The 21,433-nt window shown below is 35.3% G+C and overlaps 1 long non-coding RNA gene, 2 other non-coding genes and 1 pseudogene across 4 annotated transcripts; 1 reads left to right on the top strand and 3 right to left on the bottom strand.

The window, feature by feature from the left end:
* Nucleotides 1-1,080: 1,080 nt before the first annotated feature.
* Nucleotides 1,081-1,298, bottom strand: LOC113285076. Its single transcript, XR_003328581.1, has one exon. It is a non-coding gene; the product is annotated as a small nucleolar RNA U3 (small nucleolar RNA).
* Nucleotides 1,299-3,322: 2,024 nt separating this feature from the next.
* On the bottom strand, nucleotides 3,323-3,540 carry LOC113285071. Its single transcript, XR_003328577.1, has one exon. It is a non-coding gene; the product is annotated as a small nucleolar RNA U3 (small nucleolar RNA).
* Nucleotides 3,541-4,037: 497 nt separating this feature from the next.
* LOC113284081 lies at nucleotides 4,038-5,051 on the top strand (annotated as a pseudogene).
* An 8,600-nt stretch (nucleotides 5,052-13,651) lies between these two features.
* On the bottom strand, nucleotides 13,652-16,636 carry LOC113284086. Of its 2 annotated transcripts, none has more exons than XR_003327911.1 (5): nucleotides 16,167-16,636; nucleotides 15,906-15,973; nucleotides 15,380-15,601; nucleotides 15,141-15,194; nucleotides 13,652-14,484 (listed from the first exon to the last, which is right to left on the bottom strand). It is a non-coding gene; the product is annotated as an uncharacterized LOC113284086 (long non-coding RNA). The 2 variants fall into 2 exon arrangements; XR_003327912.1 differs by having other exon boundaries at nucleotides 15,052-15,194.
* Nucleotides 16,637-21,433: the final 4,797 nt, after the last annotated feature.

A 21,433-nucleotide genomic window follows, 5' to 3' on the forward strand; every position in this document is an offset into this window, starting at 1 on the left:
TTACCGATCTGATCCCTACCCACCTGTAACAGGCCCACATCATAATTTCTTACAGAACTAAAAAATCAAAGATCAAAAGATTATAAAAATAAACAAATTAGATGCTGTCAATCACAACATACCGACCAGTTGAAAAATAGTGCATATAAATAGCTATGATAAGCTGATCCGAGCCTCTTCGTCTATCACCATATAGTCTTGCATTTCTTTGGCTCCAAATTGCCTGACCAAACTGCAGAATGCAAAAGTTTCTTAATTTTGCTGATAATCTTGTTATTTTTCTTTAAGAATTCCAAAGATTAGTCTTAAGCTAGAGAATGCCCATCTGACAGACTGACACCAAAACTGTAAGGAAATACTTCCACAATTTAAGCGCCTCCGTGCAGTGTAAAAATAAGTGGCTATTGGTAAATCAATCTCAGAACCACGAAGTAAGCAAAGATTGGTGTCTGCTGCCTTCCCAGCTCTCACCAAAGAATCAGAAGTCGGTGCACCGTTGTAAGTAACATAAGGTCCAAACAGAAAATGAGACCTTTAGCGGCACTTTAGAATTCCATATATAGCTGCTTAAGAGTAACAATTAGGCACAGAAAAGACTTCAACCAACCCCCACTGTCTTGAATCTTCATCTTCGGAGCTGACAATCCTAGCTGAAATATCCCCTAACTGTTGTAATAGCAAAGCAATTAATGACCCCAAATTATTGTAAGTCGTGGTTTTTCAGAAAAGAAGAACACCCATGGTGGAGAGCAGTACAAATTTTTAAGAAAATAAGAAATAGATTAGGAAATCGTAGTCAAAGATTTTTTGTCAAGAAAATTGGGCATTCTGATGAGCATCATCAAGTCGGGCTCTCTAGCATTATTCAACTGCGGAGCTACATCTCATTTCATTCATAATCAAAATAAACCAAATCTCTTCCTTAGTCTCATTTCTCGCCGGCTCTACCAAGATACCAATGTAAATATATTCATTGCTCGAATTGCAAAATTTATTATTCAGAGTGAATGATCATTTCATAGAAGCAACCATATGGCCGGCAACATTCAGACAGGAATTCTGTAATAAGTACTATTTTGGAGTCTGTCAGACAACCGCATGATCATCACAGCAGGCCAAGGCCAAGCTGAGAACGATCATCTACAGACACAGGGCCTACATCATAGGCCTGTGAACCATTAATCACGCTCTGATCGTGCGGTTCTGATTCATCAACCAGACTGAGGTTCCTGTCTCCTTAGAACTCAAGGATACAGAGGTACGAGCCTATAGAACAGATCCTGTTCAAGTAAGGTCGTGTCCAGTTTCCCGATTCCAGTCACTATAAGCCAGAGTCCATTCCACTGTGTTATCGCTGTGGGACTAAGAAATGAATACCTGCACTGATGGTTCTTAGCATGTTGAAACCGATGAGTAGAAAAATGATAAAAAAAAATTGTTCTTGGAAATCTCACAATACTTATTTTATCCGTAGTAAGGATGTATTGACTCATCTCCGAACAATACTTATTAGCCATGAATGATTAGTATGGCTATCTAATCGCACCGTAAGGAATTACAACAGATATGTGGATGAGTTACAACAATAGTCATCTTGTTGTATAGTATTAGTAGCTCGTTCCCATCTTTAGCTGCAAAATAATTTAACGACAACCAAAAAGAAATTTATGAGGTTATAAGACCCAAAAATACATAAATGAAATCGAAACATAAGTACCTGGAGCTAGGGACGATTGTTAGCAAGTTGAAGCCAATGAGTAGAAAGATGATCAAAAGGATTGTTCCCGGAGATCTTTTAGAAATGGATTTCATTCCTAGCTTAGAGTAGTATATAGGCAACTAAGAATGAGGGACAATGATCATGCAGGGTTCTTGTGTTGCCTTACGACATTTTATACAAGTAACTAGACAAACGTGCTAAGTCGTGAGTACCCCAGAGGGAATTGACTATTTTACGATCAAAACAATTTCTTTCAGTGCAACAATCAAAATAGGTAAAATTGCTGTAGCCGGTAGTGCCAACTGGTCAGCTACGGTACTTTTCAGTCTATTGTTGAAGACTCTGACCAGTAGTTTTGACGATATACGCTAGGAATATATCCGAATATTGGTTCATTCTTCCTCTGAATTTTCAAACTACACATGCTCTTAATTGTATTGACAAAATGTTTTCGTCCGAATCATTCAAAGTCTCCTTAAATATTGGAGACTGACATTAGCAATCCGTGATTCATGAACAATACATATGCAAGGAAGAACAATGGCATCACCATCATGATTTTTATTATATGTGACCGCCAGGAGACTGTAAAATGTTTAATGTGCATTTGCACAAGGCCAAGGAAGTTTTCTTTGCCGGTAGTTTTACAAACATCAACTTCCTTGAAATTTTAATATTTAGCTGATCACTATCGTCTTTAGCTGCAAATTTCTGAGGCTGGCAGAAAAAGTGGTCAATAATCCCATTACAAAATATATACAACAAGTTGTCATTTTGCTGGAAGATTAAGGCAAGCAACCCGTTTTTATTTTGTTATAGGAATACGATTTAAAAGAAAAAGAACCTACTAGGTCTCCTTGGAGTCGTCGTCGCTACTTTACCAGATTTCCACACTTGATTTGTCCATATAAAGACACAAATGCCTTCCCACTGCTACAAAGTTCATGTCTAGGTGATTGCTGAATGTCTTGCATACAAGGAGAGCCAGTTAGCAATCGAAACTCCTCGTTAGCCACAATATTTTTGTAGGAAATCCAATAAATAGCACCATTTAAATAGATACCTATACCCTCGCTCAAAGTCGTCCCCACTCGTTAAGAAACCCAAACTATCGCTCTCCCCCCACAACCGTACACTTGGACATTTCCTTGTGCGAATTTGAGGTAATGGATTCTAACAACCTCGTACTCATTGGTTGACCGGACATACCCAACAAATCCACATGCTGTACAGCCATGCATGTTTACCTCTCCTTTACTTGTTATAGGCATAAAATGTCTTCTTTCTTTACAACTAGTTGAGGAAGATAAACATATTCCCTGGTAAGGGGATTACAGATATAGATGTGATCCATAATCAAATTGTGGTGTTGAAATATACAAACCAAACCATTGCAGGAGCCAACTAAGTGACCGGATAAAGGATAATGATGCATAGGAGTACCGAGTGTGATATATCCTTTTCAGTTTTTCACTGTAAATGTATTTCTCATTATCACGTAGTTGTCCCCCATGGAAAATAGGTCCTAATTTCCCTGCTGCATATAAAGTGTTTGAATTCATTTAAAGTAAGTATCATTCTCTTGAACAAAAATGGTTTTGGAGTCTGTCAGACAACCGCACGATCATCACAGCAGGCCAAAGCCAAGCTGAGAACGATCATCTACAGCCACAGGGCCTACAACATAGGCCTGTGAGCCATTAATCACGCTCTGATCGTGCGGTCCTGATTCATCAACCAGACTGTGGTTCCTGTCTCCTTAGAACTCAAGGATACAGAGGTACGAGCCTATAGAACAGATCCTGTTCAAGTAAGGTCGTGTCCAGTTTCCCGATTCCAGTCACTATAAGCCAGAGTCCATTCCGCTGTGTTGTCGCTGTGGGACTAAGAAATGAAATGAAATGAGGGTCTGGAAATAGATCATTTCTCCGCATCCCTTCCCCTGGGAGAAAGAAGTATAGATCGCATAGCCATAACAATCATCGTTGATTTTATTGGCAAGTTCTAGAAGAAAATGAAAAGCAACAATGGGAAATGATGAGTGGTCAAAATTCTACTTTACCATGTATGCCTCAGACCAAGTTGTACAACCAGTACTCTCTAATAAAAAAAAGTAGTCGATGTTGATGAAAATCCATGTCAGACATATTGCGTGGCTGAGAGAAAAATCAAAGATTCTTGAATTTGTGGTGCAAACTCTACAACCAATGAGAACCTAGTAGAAGATATTCATGGATAGATATATCTAATCCAATACTAGCCTATATAAACAACATCAGTCTTAAATCATCAGATTACCATCTTCAATAGTCTTTCATTTCTATCAAAAAAACATATTCATGGCTCTCTCTTCCCCATCATTTGCAGGGAAAGCTGTGACTCTAAACCCACAATCAGATTTCCCAACCAATGTCAGATACAGCAGCAATGGTAAGAACTCGATGATCTTCTGGAAGTCCATGGTACGGTCCAGACCGTGTCAAGTATCTCGGTCCCTTCTCCGGAGAGTCTCCATTATACTTAACTGGTGAATTTGCTGGTGACTATGGCTGGGACACTGCTGGACTATCAGCTGACCCAGAGACCTTTGCAAAGAACCGCCAACTTGAGGTGATCCATTCAAGGTGGGCCATGCTCGGCGCTTTGGGATGTGTCTTCCCAGAACTCCTTTCCAGAATTGGAGTCAAATTCGGCGAAGCAGTTTGGTTCAAAGCCGGATCTCAGATCTTCAGTGAAGGAGGACTGGACTATTTGGGCAATTCCAGCTTGGTTCATGCACAGAGCATCTTAGCTATTTGGGCCACACAGGTCATCCTTATGGGCGCTGTTGAGGGTTACAGAGTTGCCGGTGGACCACTAGGTGAGGTTGTAGATCCACTTTACCCAGGTGGCAGCTTCGATCCATTAGGCCTTGCAGAGGACCCAGAGGCATTTGCTGAGCTAAAGGAAAAGGAACTAAAGAACGGGAGTCTTGCTACGTTTTCCATGTTTGGGTTCTTTGTTCAGGCTATTGTGACTGGAAAAGGTCCACTAGAGAACCTCGCAGACCACCTTTCTGACCCAGTGAACAACAATGCTTGGTCATATGCTACCAACTTCGCTCCTGGGAAGTGAGAATAAGCCTGACGGTTAACCAAGAGAATCATTCTCCCACCAAACAAGGGAAAATGGTGCCTGAGTTTCTACTTTATCCCATAAATATCCTCTGTAAATTCATCTATAGCCTGTAAAATTGTGTAGCATGTCCGCGTTTGGTCTTCCCAGGGCGCCTTGAAGATAATTCACTTCTCTTTGTAGTCCTTTGTATCAATCCAATAGAATCCATTTTTGAGATAATTCAATGTTCCGATAAAGTTCATATATCTGGCTCCAATGGGAACTACATAATTTCTAGAAACAACGAAGCCGTTCAATTGTTGTGTTGTTGATTGCAAATTGTGACAGTCAGAAGTCCCAGTTCCAAGTCTTGGTAGTCATTCTAGTATGTCTTCTAATTCTCTTCATCATGAGCATTATTATTACCAATGGATAGTGCTACCGAAATACCAAAACTAACTACCATCCAGTTATGCCATAATTTCACATATAAAATCAGGCGAAGGATGAGATTTATTAGAACCAAATTGGAACTTGGAAACCCCTCGTATCAGTACCCCCTAATTGTCATAGCTTATGGGAGCATAATACATATAAAACCACAAATTCTTATCTGGTTTCAAAATCATCAACTTATTCTCTTATTGCAATTTGTGCAGTTTTAAGCTTCCTTGCAGTTTAAAACCACCAGGATTCCAACCTCAGAAATAATTTAGTCCACTTTTTGTGTCTAAGTTGCCCTCAATTTTCTGTATTGTTGGTACTCGATTTCTTACTTATTATTGTGTTTTTATGTATTTTTAGGTATTTTTGGAAATAAATATTTTTGGAAAAATTGGCTCGAAAAAAGTGTTAAAGGCACCCTTGGTTTAAATAAGGGCACCCCAGAGCACCCAGTGTTAAAGGCACCAGAAGAATGGATTCAAGGCACTTCTTCTTCATCTTTTGAAAATTGAAATTGGGGGGAAAATAGTCACAGTCGCTGGCAGATTTTTGGTTTGGATTTTTGAGGCGATTCAGCGAGACTCAATAGCTGTAATTGCACGGGAATACTTGACTGACATTAACATGCGTGGTATGGGATTTATCTTGGATTAAATTGGTCTATATTGAGAGGGTTGAAGATAGACAGTATGCACGAGAATATCTCACCCTTTCCCGTGAATTCTGTGTTGTGCACGTGTTTGAACCAAGAAATGGTATCGTGTTTTAGTGTGTATAACCAACAGAAGATACGGAGAATCAATGGCAGAGGCGTGAAGAGTTAATTCAGGGAAGAAAATATCCGAAGAATATTTTTTCTTCAAGCCGAGTTATGGAGAATTTGATGAATTTATGACGAGATATTTTGGTGCTAAAAGGATATATAAGTGGTTGAGGATTAGTACGAAGTGGATAGAGAGGATTGGGAGCAGTTTCGAACATCACAGAAACATAAAAATCGAGTTGCATAGAATACCTTCTTGTTGCTGCTGCTCTGAAGAACACGAAGAACATAAGACGCACGAGAACTGTCGTTCACGCTACAGTAGAAAGACGGTCTTATTTGCTACAGTGACAACGACACTTTCTTTATATCGATCTCTGTAACAGTGGGTTTGCAACGCCGGAAAAGTGTTGCAATTTCCTGGTTTATTCAATTTATATCCTTTTTTATCATTTGTAAACACTTTTGAGCAATGAAATCAACTTTTGAGCGTGTTTCCATGATGAAGAGCTAAACCTATCCTCTGGGGGGATGAAGGAAGCCATTCTTCCAAAAGTTATGTGGTAAAATTTATTTTTATTTATGCAATTCTTTTATTATTATTTGCACCAAATGAAAATTGAGTAAATGATTTTTATTAATTAGTTGTGTTTTCTCTTGATGAATTATGCTTAGTTTAGGGCTTTTGATACTTCATCCTTGCGATTAACAATTGATGTTTTGAAAATCTAATTTAGGCAATGATTAGAATCACAATATCTTTTGATTGGAGTTATATTGTCTTGAATTGCATGATAAAAATTAACATTAAATCACATGAATTTTGGTAAATGGTGAAATCCTGAACCCTGGTCTCTCTATTATAGTCATCTTTAATTTGCTTTATTTTCTTTAATCTTAAAATTTAAATCTAAAAGCACAATCTTCACAAGCCTTAACGAACTTTGCTACTACAACAACTGTAAAAATACCATCAACTATAAAGGGAAAAAGCGAAGCTTAACGGGTTAAGAAATCAGCTGATGCGACATCTTCGCAGAATGATAGAGTGAGGAACATTTTTTTTTAACAATATTGTTGCCTCTGTTGCTCATCTGTATTATTCACGCAGATGGATATTTCAGGTGCTAAGACCAAAGTTAGAACCAAAACCAAAGCTACAAGAACCCATAGTTCATCTTCCCCCTCAAATCTTGCTAAGAGGAGTAGAGAATTCTATAATTCTTCCTAAAGTTCTGAATCTGACAATGACGATTCTTCTCCTCCCGAAAATTCAATTAAATCGTCTATGAGTCAGCTCTCTACCCTTTTTGCTGATTCGATGGCGGCTATGGGTAATGACGTGTTACATCGTAGCTTTGATATGGTTTCAAAAATCTGTGATACTCCTTGCTTAGATGATCCATCTCTTCGCAGAGCTTCAACTTTATTAAATCCAAGCTTTAAATTTTCCTTTGGTTCTCTGGTAATTTCTATTCTTCTGTAATTTCTTTAATAAAATTTTAATCTTCGTGTTCTAATGTTAATCATTCAATTTCACATATGTCTCGCATGTCATATGTAATATCTTCAGATTACGAAAGAAGACTTCAGTCTCTTGAAGCTAAACTTAAAACTAAAGTTTATACTTCTGTGAATACAATTTCAGAACTCCGCAAAAGGAATGATCAACTGGATGGTATAACAATTTTATTTTTATATATTAATCCTCTGCCTTACTAATTCTTTCTTTATTTTTCTTTAATTATACATTCTTTCAGAAGTTTACCGTCTTTCTGATGAAGCGGCTTCTCTGTTCGCTCTGTTCATCATCCCATTGATGATGATACCCTCCTTAACTATCTCAATTCTTCTTTAAATAACCTTACCTTGGAAAAACTCAAATCAGAATACCAACTTCTTAGTATCGATCATGGAAGTGCTTTGACCGCTAGTAATAGATTTAAACGTCGTTTCCGAGAATCCAAAGAAAAAATTAGAGTTTTAGAAGCAAAAGTTAATTCCCTTATTACTGAGAAAGATCAAATCATTCTTAACGGTGCGAAAGTTTTGAAGAAGTTCCAAGAAACTATTCTCCAAGTTCAAATAGATCGAGATCTTGCCATAAAAGAGAAGAATGAACTTATTGAGCGAGAAAAATTGATTCGGTCTCGACTTATTATAAAAAGCGACGCTGAAGTTGATTGGGCTGCTAGAGTCTTAAGCAATGCTAGAGAAGGCTTAGCTGTGAGTATAAGCCTTGAATCCGAACATTCTGCCTTGATTAGAGATATTATGTGTAATAATGAAGGTCGTTTATTGCTCCTTTATGTTTGTCATTTTTGAATAGAATTATCCTCTTTTAACTCTAACTTGTTTTTATATTTCGCAGAGAAGGAGAAGAAACAACTTGGGATATTGAAGAACTGAAGAAACAACTTGAGGAATCCAGAAGACTATCAGACGAATTGAGTGCGAAGTTCACTGCTCGTGATTCCAAATATTGAAAGCTTAAGAAGAATTATATCACTACTGTCTCAAACAATAGCAAGGATGCTCTTCACGCTCGTGATGCAGCAGTTAAGATAGTTTGCGAAGAAAATAATATTCCTCTTGTGAAGTATGAATTTGCTGATGTTCCTCCAAATGATGATGTTCCTGATATTTCTAATAATGAAGCATAATATGAAGAGTATGAAGAAGAAGAAGAAGAAGAAGAAGAAGAAGAATTCTATGATTCTGATGTTGAGCGAAGCAACCATGAGAATCCTAGTGATAATCAAGGCAATGAAGATAATCCACACGAAGACTGATTACTTGTTATTATTGTAGATTCTTCTTTCTGCCTCTTATCCTTCTAGTATTCTTCTTGAATATGTTATAGTTCTCAAATATATTGACCACCTACTTCACTTTATTTTTAAATTTGTACTTATCAAAATATCAACCTCCCTCATGTGTGCATGAGTTTATCATATGGGGCAAGTAACATCTTTAGTGCTTGGATTCCCCTTCTTGCCTCTGTTAATTTTCACAAAATGATAAACTCATGATCATATGAGTTTCGCATGCCTCAGTCATGCTATTTACATATGCGATTATTTTCACAACGTATGATATGAGATCATACTTCATAATATTTTTCTCAAGAGGTCTTATTGCGCCTTCCTAAGTAAAGGTCTTATCTTGCCTCTCTTTTATTATTTATGCGACGAAATCACAGGACGTCTTTACATTTTATTGATATAACTGGCAGGTATATCGCACCTATTTCTAACAAAGTGTTTTTGTAGTTCTAATAGCTGACTTATTATGCAACCGCCATGGGTGTGTTTTTGAAATGTTTTGTGGGCAGCTGTAAGGACGATTTTGGTTTAGTTGTGGAGTTCAGTATGTTTCCGCCCTTCTGGTGGGTTATTTCTGGGGAGTAGTTGACATCGTACACACGATGTTTTTGTACAAACTGGTGAGGAATCTTTTCTTTTAATTCAATCCTAGGTATATGGATATACTTCTACATTATTAGTTTTCTTTAAAATAAACTAATATTATTTGTTGCTGTAATGGAGTAATGGAGTAATTGCAGGAGGTGACGAGAAGGAGGAATAAGAAGTAGTAGACCAAAATCCTAATGAGACTTAGGATGCAATGCAGTTCGTTTTTGGATGGTACTGAGCTGATAGATTAATGCGCACTGAAAAAATATTATTTAAACATTGGCTAACTAATCAGCTGAATTTTTAAATTTCAGTTTCAATTTCTCATCTGAACCATGTGTTTTTCTTAAACTAAGGTTTGACCATTAGGTGTAGCAGTGTATGTTTGTCAAACAGGATTGAAGAACTCTAAAACACATATCAAAATTATCTACAAGTTCCCGTGAGTTGCTTTGGAGACCTGTTGGCCAGCCATGTACGGTAGGTATTCAGATTTCACTATCATTATGGCCATTAGTTTACTATATATAGAAATGCTACCAAGTCCCTAACCAACATATGAATTTCTATGTTAGGGGTTCAAGATTAATAGATATTTTTTTCTACAAATCAAGTGGGCAATGAACCCATTCGATAAGACAATGACCCAACGTCGTTGGTGATAGCCCTTTGCTCCACTTTTAGCAAGAATTATATAACAAAGTATTCCAGTGATCAAACATACACAAAGCTTCATGAATTTTCTACTTTCAGTCATCCAATTTGTAGTTTAAGATGTAATGCAATACACCTTTTATTTATCGATGGGAATTGGGATTTTGACGAATTAAAATGACCATGAATTTGTGGGTTTAAGAATGACTATGTGTTGTTTCCATAACTCTGCTATGAACATGTATGGTTCACTTCGAATCATTGGATCTAACTTTCATTTCGTATCCAGGTTTACTAAACGCCATGAGATATCATACTAATGGGCCTATAATGAAGTGACAGAAGAAGTTTGTAGGTTAAATTCTCAAATATCACTTTGTTTTAAAAATTATTTAAATATTAAGTACAACATTACATGGCCGCTTAATTATCCTTCTGATTTTACATATTATTTAAGGCTAGGGGAAGTTGATGACCAACATGATGAAGAATTGCAGCGTTGCTCTTGCTCCTCAAAGGCCAGGAATAGTACCAAGAACTCAAGATGAAAGTTAATAAATGAGGATGCTTATTTCGTGTAAGAGGAAGAGCCAGCATCAGATGATGAACTCTAGCATAAGAAGGAAATGTCTTTCACTTCACGTCTGCGAGCCATTCCATCGAGCATCCGAGGAAAGACATCTCTGTTATTATGCAACTTGAGTTATGATTACCTTAACTTCATGGCAATCCTGGACCACCAAAAAGTGAGTATTTTTAATGTATTGGAGCAAAATCATCAATTTAGTTAACCATGCAGAAAATTTCTGAAGTAGATCAACAATTAAAAAACACGGAAGCATCTCATAGACGTAAAACACAAGCAGATAAGGCAGTTGGGTAGTATGAGGTTTGCACTTCATAGGATTTTCTTCACCTTCTTCCTCTGTTTTTTTCTTCTACATGTACCCTCTTATTCAGTGCATAATTGGTTTGCACTTCAGGCTGAAGCCATAATTATTGGTCAACATTTTAGCAGGAAGGACAATGAAGATAAGTTGCAAAAACCACGGTATGAAATAAGCATGCAGGTACTCACCGAATAGGAGAATGATATGGAATTTTGTTGGAGAAATTATAAAATAGTCCCACATTGCTAACTCCTTAGCCTAGATCTTAATATATAAGGTGTGGAGCCACTCCACTCATTGCCAATTGGTTTTGAGTTGGAAGCCCACACACTTCTATCAAATTTGCATTAAGATAAGGTCCGATGATAGATATTTTTCTATTTAGATACCAGACTGATTTTTTTTCTTCTTCCGATGAATCAAGCTACATTTAAAGAAAAAATACACACCACAGAGACTCCACATGCACCAAATGGGTTTTCTCATTTAAGCTAAAAGTCCTAATGAATATTATAGAACGAACGTATGTAATTATGATAGTAATAACTTCTTTTTATTTTATTTTTTACTTTGCATTTTAATGAAACAGTGAGGGTAATCCTCCTTCTCTTGACTTGGAAGAATAATATAGTTAAATAACGGATGATATATGAACATTACTAATATTACTAATTTAAGAAATTACAATTATACTGAATGAGATTCTTTTCTAAAGAATTTTTACAATTGAAGTTGTTCTTTATTTGTTAGACTGGTTTTTCACCCGTGCGATGCACGGGTCTGTTTTTCGCTTATGAAATATAAGATCCATGTTGGGAATTTCTTCTTTTAGATTTTTCTCCAAGGATATTGCAGATGTTGCATCTCACAATTTAAAATTTTCTTCTTTTAGATCTTTCTCCAAGGCTATTGCAGATGTTGCATCTCACAATTTAAACTAATCACATGAAAAAAACACAAAGATACTTTCACACATATGGAGATTGTGGGGAGAATGTACTGATAGAAAATATATGTTGCCTAAGCCAGAATTCAAAATTCTTAAAAGGTTAACCAATTTTTCATAAAGATTTCATGCAAAATTGGAATTAGGTAATACATATAACCAATGTAAAAACATCAGATTATGTTGGATCTCTATGTTAAATTTCTTGCTTATGAAAGTTTGGATCTCCATGTTAATTTTATTTCACTAATATAACCCAGAACATATATTATTAGAAAACTAATAAACAATAATAAGCGATGATCCTATAAACTAATAAAACATCTCATAACTTACTAAAAGAAAATGCAAAAAAAAAACTAAAATGGCAGTGGTTCGTAGTGTCTAGTATCTTCAAATCCTAAAGTTCATCTTCTTATATTATTTCTTTCTTTTTTTAAATGTTATTCTTTAAACATTTGGAGATTATTCCATTGTTTTTTTATATATATTCTCGTCTCCTTTGGTCCACACATTAAATTTATGCTTTACTTCGTCACAGAAGTGTTTTCGAGATCGTGATACATCATAATTTCAAGTAAATTTTGATTATGTAATGCAATTTTGTTGGTACTTTTTTGAAGTAAATTAGATATCGAGCATTTTATTTTTTTGTGTTGTTTTGATTTCTTTTTCTCTACAAACACCTAAATATATTTACATCGAAATCAAACATAAATAAATTAGAATTTAGATAGATAACATAGATTAATACAAAATGTGAATAAAGTATAAAAATAATTGTACCAATTTACCTTCAAGTGCATTGAAATAACTCTTAGTTCGATAAAATTAAACTTATGCAATGAATATACTCATCATCTTTGGTAAGGACACAATATTGTGTTTGATCGGTAAAATTCCTATATTTCCCGTCAAAAATCAAGACCTTAAGTCTATCATTAGAGTATGCCTATATTTCCCGTCAAAAAGCAAGACCTTAAGTTTATGATTAGAGTCATGACTATTTTATTTAGCTAACTTGATTTTCGTGTAGACTGTATTGACTATAACATGATATATCTGTTCTCGCTGTCTATTGTGTAGTATCTGCTAATTATTTTCAAAAGAATAATAGAAATAACGTGAGCATAATTACGTTTTTCTTTAAGAAAATCATGTTGATCGGACAATACTTTCCTTTGTTCTATCGCTAGTCCATTTGTCGGGCCCATTAAAAATGGAGATAGTGAGGTCTCTCGATGTTATTATAAATGTTCTAAATAAAGTCAAGTAAGTATAAATAAAAAAATTCTTGTATAGGTTCACTCACACACATTTATAATCAAGAAATTTAATCCCCGAAGATTCCAATGAATGTATTGTGTGCATGTGAATTCATACATGCACAACAACAAAAAGCGTGAATTAATTTCTAACAACAAATAATTTAGGATTCAAATCAAGTAATTGAGTAAGCGTGCATATTTGGGAACCATCAGATGAAAACCCAAATGATAGGAAGAGCCCGTGAATCATAGATGTGCTAAGAGGATGCAAGAGTTCCCTTGCTAAATTATCAAATGGAAACCTCGTGGTAAAATTATTTACATTTGATAATTATCAAATGTAAATTATCAAATTCTTGACTATGAAAATAGTCCACCCAAAAAGAAAATGATTAATCCTGATGAAAAATTTAATTTGAGCTATCATGAAAATTTGAATGGGTTGTGAAATCTTTAAATCCCGCAATTTTGCAATAAGTAGAAAACAAAGCATTTCTCGAATGAGAATCACTAACTAAAAAAATAAAATCCCTCGAATTTCAATTCCTTCAACATCACATTCGTCGGACAACACCGAAAAGTGAAGTAAACCTACATTCACTAACACCGACAAAAACACGTAAAGTACATTTCTTCTCACTATTTTTGCAACTTCCCTTATCCAATGAGGAACATAACATACCAGAAAAGTCTTCATAAACTATTCACCGTCACATTCTAACACACCAAGAGTTCATACGGTGTATTTGGTTCCGTGGTCTATGTTTGTATGTATCTGTTTTGCTTGAGCTGTCATCTCAGTTTCTGCCATTCTTTTGTGGTGATGGCCACAAATTAATTCAGCTGAGAGAGAGCTTCCGGACACAGATAGATAGTGAAGAAATAAATTGTGCATCTTGTCTATATTGTGCAATGTGCATCTTGTCTTTTCTGCCGGAGTATAATAATATCTCTCTTAAAGGCTACTTTTCATTTTTTTATGCTAATTCTCAATCGTAAGTAAGGAAAAGTCAGTATAAGCTCTCAAAACAATTAACCTAATTATCAAAGAAAATCCGTTCTCATATGCTTTGTTCCTTCCATTCTCCGACATTTCAATCTCCCCCGCATATATCAATCATATTTACCTGCATCTTTGGGTTAAAGAATCAGTGCCATGCAGCGAAGTGGTCAATACTGGTAAATAAGCTTTCTTCCGACGTCTCCCTGCTGTTTTCTAGTAGAAGTGGTAGTGGTAGTAGTAGGAGCCCATAATTTTTCTCCCGAAGTGAACGCAGTTGTCTGAGCCTAAATGAATAAAAATTTAACAATGAGGAGAAAAATAAAGAAGAGATATCCAATTTTCTTAGAAAAGCTTAATAATATCTCTAATTTAACGTAGCTTTTCGTTTGTTGTCCCGTTACAACCATTGTGCAAGAAAAGACTAATCGATGAAAAAGAAAGATTCAATTGGAGGACATATAAATGGGATAATATTATGGATAATGCATGCAGCTGAAAAAGTTCTAGCTAGCTTTTCTATCAAAGGCTACCAACGAAGTGACAATATAAATCCTAAATTTTAGTAATCAACTCAAAAACGTTAGCAGCAACAACTGAACTCTTTTGAAAAGATCAATGGATTAATTGAAGTGTCACCTTACTACTAATACCAATAGTGTCATATCCTAAGAAATGTGATCTAATATACATTGTCTACTGGTCTCTTATTTCTCCAACACACTTTAATAAACATTTAATTGAAATTTATTAGAGTTCATTAACATCATACTTCGAACAACTTTATCATCTCTAAGAAATCGTTAATTAGTTGGTTAAAACTAAAACCAAAGAGCTCTGGTAACAAAGAATACCAAAGATACGTATTTGGTGCACTTAGTAGAGGGGTTGATTGTATAAGGAATATTAACACCACATTTTCTTGGGAGCGAAGCAGCATTACCATAGTAAATCCCAGCAATACTGGTGGAGGGACGGTCAGGAATGGACAGAGCAGCTGCAAGGAAAGAAGTTACTCATATACAACAGTTAGGTTGAAAAGCAATCCCCTGTCAAGTTCAAAAGCATGGTGCCATCTTGGTAATCACTGTAGCATTTGTGATTGCTAGTCACTGTAGCATTTGTGATTGCACCGACGGCTGCTTATGCCACAATTGAAAAAGAAAAGGGATTGGAGCAAACCTCTGTATTTTAGTTGCAGTTACGATTTTAGTAATACAACTTAAATCATAGATTTTTCTTCACGGCTTCAGTATTTAGATTGTATAGCCGCTAAAATATGATGCCATTGCACTATATTTGTGTCCAGATCTGCATCACCCAATATTATTACCGCCCTCGTATAGTCGTATAGTTTCTAGACCCTGAATAAGCAATTGCTGTGAACAAAAACCGCCAAGTTACCTGAAAGCGTACTTAGTAAGATAAAATAAAAAAATCTTTCTTAAATCCAGACCATGCACATCACTCAATTTATGCCATATCCGATTATTGTTACTCTCCTTGGAACTTATTTCTACTGGTCCCCACTCCCTATTTGAAAGGAAAAAAGGTCGCATTATAACCCAAAAAATGAATTCATTGATAGGTAATGGCTATTTGAACTCAGGGTAGCTTGGTTTATATCAATCTGAATCTGATCCTCTCCTCATACTGTCTCTGGACCCTAAATATGCAATGGCTATGAACAAAAGCTTTCCAAAAATACCTGAAAGCATAGTAGCAAGATCGCAAAAAATACATCATGAATCCAAGATATACATCGCTGATGGAATCCTAGGAAAAAAAAGACGCAGAATGGAAAAAAAATTAAATTCATCACCAGATCCATGTATGGATCTTGCTGTTTTCTGATCTTATAGATTTCATAACAACAACAACAACAACAACAACAAAAATCATAGGAAATCATTGAAGAAAATAAGAAACAAAAATAACCACAGATAAAAAAGAGAAAGAAATTCATCACCTCATCCATATACAACATCAAAAGTGAACCCAAAGATTCTATTTCATCGTTTCATTCTTCATTGCGAGGATATATCACTAACAACTGCAAAACAAAATTAAAAAAATACCAAGAACAACAAAAATACCAAAAATTAAGATTTCACCGGTTTATATCTGCATGAGTTTATTATTATGGACATAAAGCTCCAGAATAACACATATTGCCACTGGAATATCGCCATTGATTAGAAACAAATATTTCAGAAGACCGAATCCTGAAACTGGAAGAATGAAATCCTAGAATAACAAAGTGACGTGCAAAGGATGAAAATTCGCCTTTGCCCGAATGCTTTATATAGAAACTGACCAAGCTAGAAATTCCATAAATGAAATACGATATTATGGAAATAATATCAATAGATATTTTAAAATTTACAAAAATTCATAATTTGCATATAACCAGTATGTTTTCTTGATGATAGCCATATTTCCTCGCTCGAATATTTTTCCTCAAAAAATAGTAAGTATCTTTCGCGTCTTGGAAACAAAATTGTTTTGATATTTTTATTCTTTTTATTATGGAATGAACGATACTAATTTTTTATTTTATTGAAACCATGTCTATTATACGTTGCGCTAATAGTTTTTGTTCTGTTTTCTTAAAAGTTTTGCTTAATATTATGTCGATTATTACTTCCATCATGATTTTCTACTAACGATTTTGTGTATCGACTATTGGCAGGATTATTTTTGTTGATAAAGAGGATGTGCGTCTCGATCAACAGGTAAGTTTCAGCAACCACATGGATTTTGATTTCGAATTTTAATCATGATTTTATTTGATAACGGTTTATTAGTTCCACTGAAATTGTAATCATAATTAGTTTAATTATGAATTGGTTATGATCAGTTTAATTATCATCCTTGAAATTGTAATTAGAATTAGTTAAAATTTAAGGAGTGTAACGTACAATGATGGATTTTTGTTCATTAAATTTTAGTATGATTTTTCTAATATGATGTGATTTTATTTTATATGATGACTAATAGTTCAATCATGATTGTTTGAATTTTCATTTTAGAATTTAATAAGGATTTTTTTAAGATCATTTTCTTTTTTTTTTGTTAATTTATAAGATATGTGAGATTTAGTCATTTTATATAATATATTTTTTTCGAATGTGATTAGCTTGAATATATATTGTATAATAAAAAGATCCTACACATATTCTATTGGCTGAAATTATTTATGGTGGGGCCAGAATCAACCAGAACTTCCGATTAACCACGTCGCTTGAAAAAACTCTATTTTTATATAGAGAATTGGATTTATTTTTTCCGAGGATATTTTAGACTATGGGTCAGCAGATTAATTTTTCTTATGTCATTGCAATAAAATTTATTTATTTGTTGTTTTACAATTATAAACATAAATTATTTTTTTCCTGTGAAGTTATTCTTTTTGGAACCAAAGAGTTTGATATGATTTTAAAATAAAAAATTAATGCCCTTAAAATATTATTTTTTTTCCGGCAGCAGACTTATCTATTTGGCTCAAATAGTCTGAACCCGTGCACCGGACGGGCACAATACTAGTTATTAAGATAACAAGAAGAAAACTGAAACACTTAAGAATGGAAGATGTACAACTATTTACGGTTTCTAGTAGAACCGTTATAGGCGTATTTTGGTTTACGCCATTTCATCGTTCAAGCAAAAACCATCTCCAGGGAATTGAAGGGTGGAAACTGGAAAACAAGACTTGAATGCAAATTACTGGGGACTGAAGGGTATAAAACAAGTGATCGACAAACGTGAAAATGGTTTGTTTTCATAGTGTTTTGTTCCTTAAATATCTAAACTACAGAACATTTCTCACTCCTCGCACGCACACCCATCAGGCAGTTTAGCACAATATCTACTCGTAACAGCTTTCAGCCGAATACTCATCTTATTCATTGTGCAGGATAATTAAGTTGATATATATGTCTCGTTTACCGTTCTTTTTCCCTTTGTCACCTGTTCAAGATTAGAAAGGCGCCTCTCATTTTGCATCACTAATTTAAGCATCGGAAGATATTTCCCACAGTGAAGCTGTGATAAAGTATCTTTTCATTTTGATTACAACTATCAGATTTTCCTGTAGGCTTGCAAAGCTGCTGCACCAAATTCCTTATTAAACAAAAATGCCGCTTCCACAGTTCCTCGCCAGCTTAGACCATTATATGAACAAACACGCGCAACACATTTGCAAAAAGGAAAACCAGTACGGAATTTCAGTTCCCATATACTACAGTAGGGAAAGCTTCTTCTTTAGATGTCATGAGGTTCTTGCAGAGGGTTAGATTCTAGGAATACCAGCCTAACTCATGCTGATAAGGCTCGTAGGTTGGTCTACAAGGCAAAGCTTGTAAATCATTACAAAAACAACCCATTTTTATTTTATCACATTACAATGAATAATAACACAATTTTGCTTTAGTCTGAGCATTGCATCGAGTGTCCTTTCCTAGCTCAATTATCCACTGATTTTTTCAAACTACACCATCTCTTAATTAATTTTATAAAAAGAAACTTAATGTTTTATTCAAATTAATTGTTGAAACAGTATATACACATATATTAGAGGCTGACATTGGCGCGCCACGTACTTGTTAATTTACGAAGAACAGCTAAATCATCATCAAAATCTTATTAGACATCGACTGGAGGAGGGGTTACAAATTGTGGCAATGGGTTTCCCGGGGGTGGGGAATGACGGCCTCCCGATGGCCAAAGGGGCCGCCGAAATAGATTTCCACGAGGCGAAGGAGCTATGCTTACTCTCAGCAGCTTTCTTGAAATATATATATTCATCTTAGTGTATATACTAGCTCGTTATTTTCTTTACCAGCAAAAAGTAAAAATGCACATTATATTCCTTTTCAATTGAATGTGTATCCGTTCTGGCACTACATTTTCTTTAAGCCAAAATGAAGTATAATCATAATCTTTTGTTTTTCTTTTAATTCAACAATCATAATCATTAGCTCATGCACGATCGAGTCAAATTGTATAACGAAGTATTCTTTTGTTTGGGCCTGCAAGTTCACTTTTGACTTCAACTATTTGGTTTCGACAACTCCCATGAGAAATATAAGATGTGAAATATGGATACTTCCATATATAAAAATAGGTACTTGTTCGTATTGAACCTGTGATATAGCCAACTGGTCAGCCACGGTACTCTGTCTATCGGTTATGTGACTGCAAGAGAAGGAGATGAAGAAGCTGACCAGCTGTTTTGACAATATAAAGCTGGGAATAAATCTGAATTAGCTCTTTCTTCACCATCTCTAAATTTTCTAGATAGATTCTTTTGTTCAAGTCGTTGGAAGAGTCCATAAATATTTGAGACCGACACTGAATTAGCTCATCATCATGATTTCATTATATGTGACGGCCAGGAGGGTCGGCTAAAAAAATGTTTGTGTGCATTTGCACCATAGTTGTACCGTCAGAAACTTCTTTGAAATGTCAATGTTCAGCTGATCACTATCATCTTTAGCTGCAAAATTTTGAGGCTGGCAGAAAAGAATTGGGTCGATTGAGTAAAAATTTTGAAATGTTAATGTTCGGCTGAACACAGACTGTGTTGCCCCATCATCGTTGCTTGTCGATATTCTTCCCTTTCGATGCTGAAGTTAAGGATTGAGAAGGGTTGGTACTGGATATATAGTTTCCACGCTCTTACTACTACCACTTCTACTGCCATCACCCTTCCTACCCGTCTATATATATTGACTTTCTCCCGCCAGGCGCTACTGTATTGGTTTGACAGGGATTGTCTTGTGTTCTACAATTTGCAAACATAACATCTCAAGGTGGTAAAAGGAACCCCAGCAACACATGGTATTCAAAATGATGATCATATATACAGCACGTACTGTATTATCAGCAGCACGCTCAAGTGGAGAACTTTCAGTCCCTTTAAACTTTCAGGGTTTCGTTCAGCGTGTCTTATTTGTCTGACTAAATGGTTGTCAGTTTAATATTCAGGTTTGTTGGGAAGTTTGTTTTTTTTTAATCGACCTCTTGTATGTTCTTTTGCTCAAATTTTGTATAAATGCAGTCGTGGAATGAAATGAGATGAATATAGCAGAGTCAGGCAACAAGGCGTTATAGCTGTTTTTCAAATTAAAAACCAAGTTTATTTGAATTCTTGAAAGAATCCACCTAAATGGAGAACACGAAATTAAATGTTTTATTTGAATTGCTTATACTGTACATATAATAATAAGGAAGAACAATCACATCATCATCATGATGGTCTTATAGGACTGTGACTTCATTTCAGGCCAGGAGGCCACCTCACAGATGGATTTGGAATAGGGGAATGAAGCTTGTATTCCTTCACTCTCAGCAACTTCCTTGAAATATCAATACTCATCATCTTAATGTCCAGCTCATTATCATCTTTAGCTGCAATTAATATTAACAGAAATACCCAGTTATTATGATGGTAGGACGAATTTTGCAAACTCGATGTGAACATACTACTTAGCCAAATCTATCAAACAGCGGTGCTATATTTTTCAAACCTTGCTTTTAGGGGATGGAATCAATTTATTTTTAAAGAAGCTGGAAAGTCATCGAATCATAAGTACCTGCAGCAGTGATGGTTGTTAGCAAGTTGGAAGCCATGAGTAGAAACATGATAAAAAAGATTGTCCTCGGAAGTTTTGTAGAAATGGACACCATTGCTTGACAATTGCTACCTAGACAGTATGTAGAGAACTACGTACGGAGTTCCGCAGAAAGAGAGACAATGGTCAGGGTCTTGATTCTGGTGTTTCCTTGCGACATTTTTATACAAAATCTCATATAAATGGAGCTAAACGAGCGAGACTAGTCTAATTCGTACCCGCTCGCTCAGTCAAAACCATATTTTTTTAATAGAACAATCAAAATCATTACCTAATGCAGGTTGAGTACAAATATAATATTAGTATTTTATTTATATTTAGTTTTGACTGATCGGTTAAAACCATTTTTTTTAAAGAACAGTCAAAATCATATTGGATAATGCGAATTTAGTCCCAAATGTTAACTAAATATTGAGAGATCAAGTAAATCATTTTCTTTTTACAATAGTTCTTTGACTCAGACCGTTTTAGTATAAAAATATCCCGATAGAATCCTATGATAGTTTGGAAGTTCCTTCTATCTTCGAGTTATGTGATAAACAAATAAATCCCTCATAATCTACTTTGACTTTTTCTCGGTATCTAAAGCATTTTCGTTTTT

The sequence above is a fragment of the Papaver somniferum genome, chromosome 5 (assembly GCF_003573695.1).
Source record: "Papaver somniferum cultivar HN1 chromosome 5, ASM357369v1, whole genome shotgun sequence".
Taxonomy (NCBI): domain Eukaryota; kingdom Viridiplantae; phylum Streptophyta; class Magnoliopsida; order Ranunculales; family Papaveraceae; genus Papaver; species Papaver somniferum.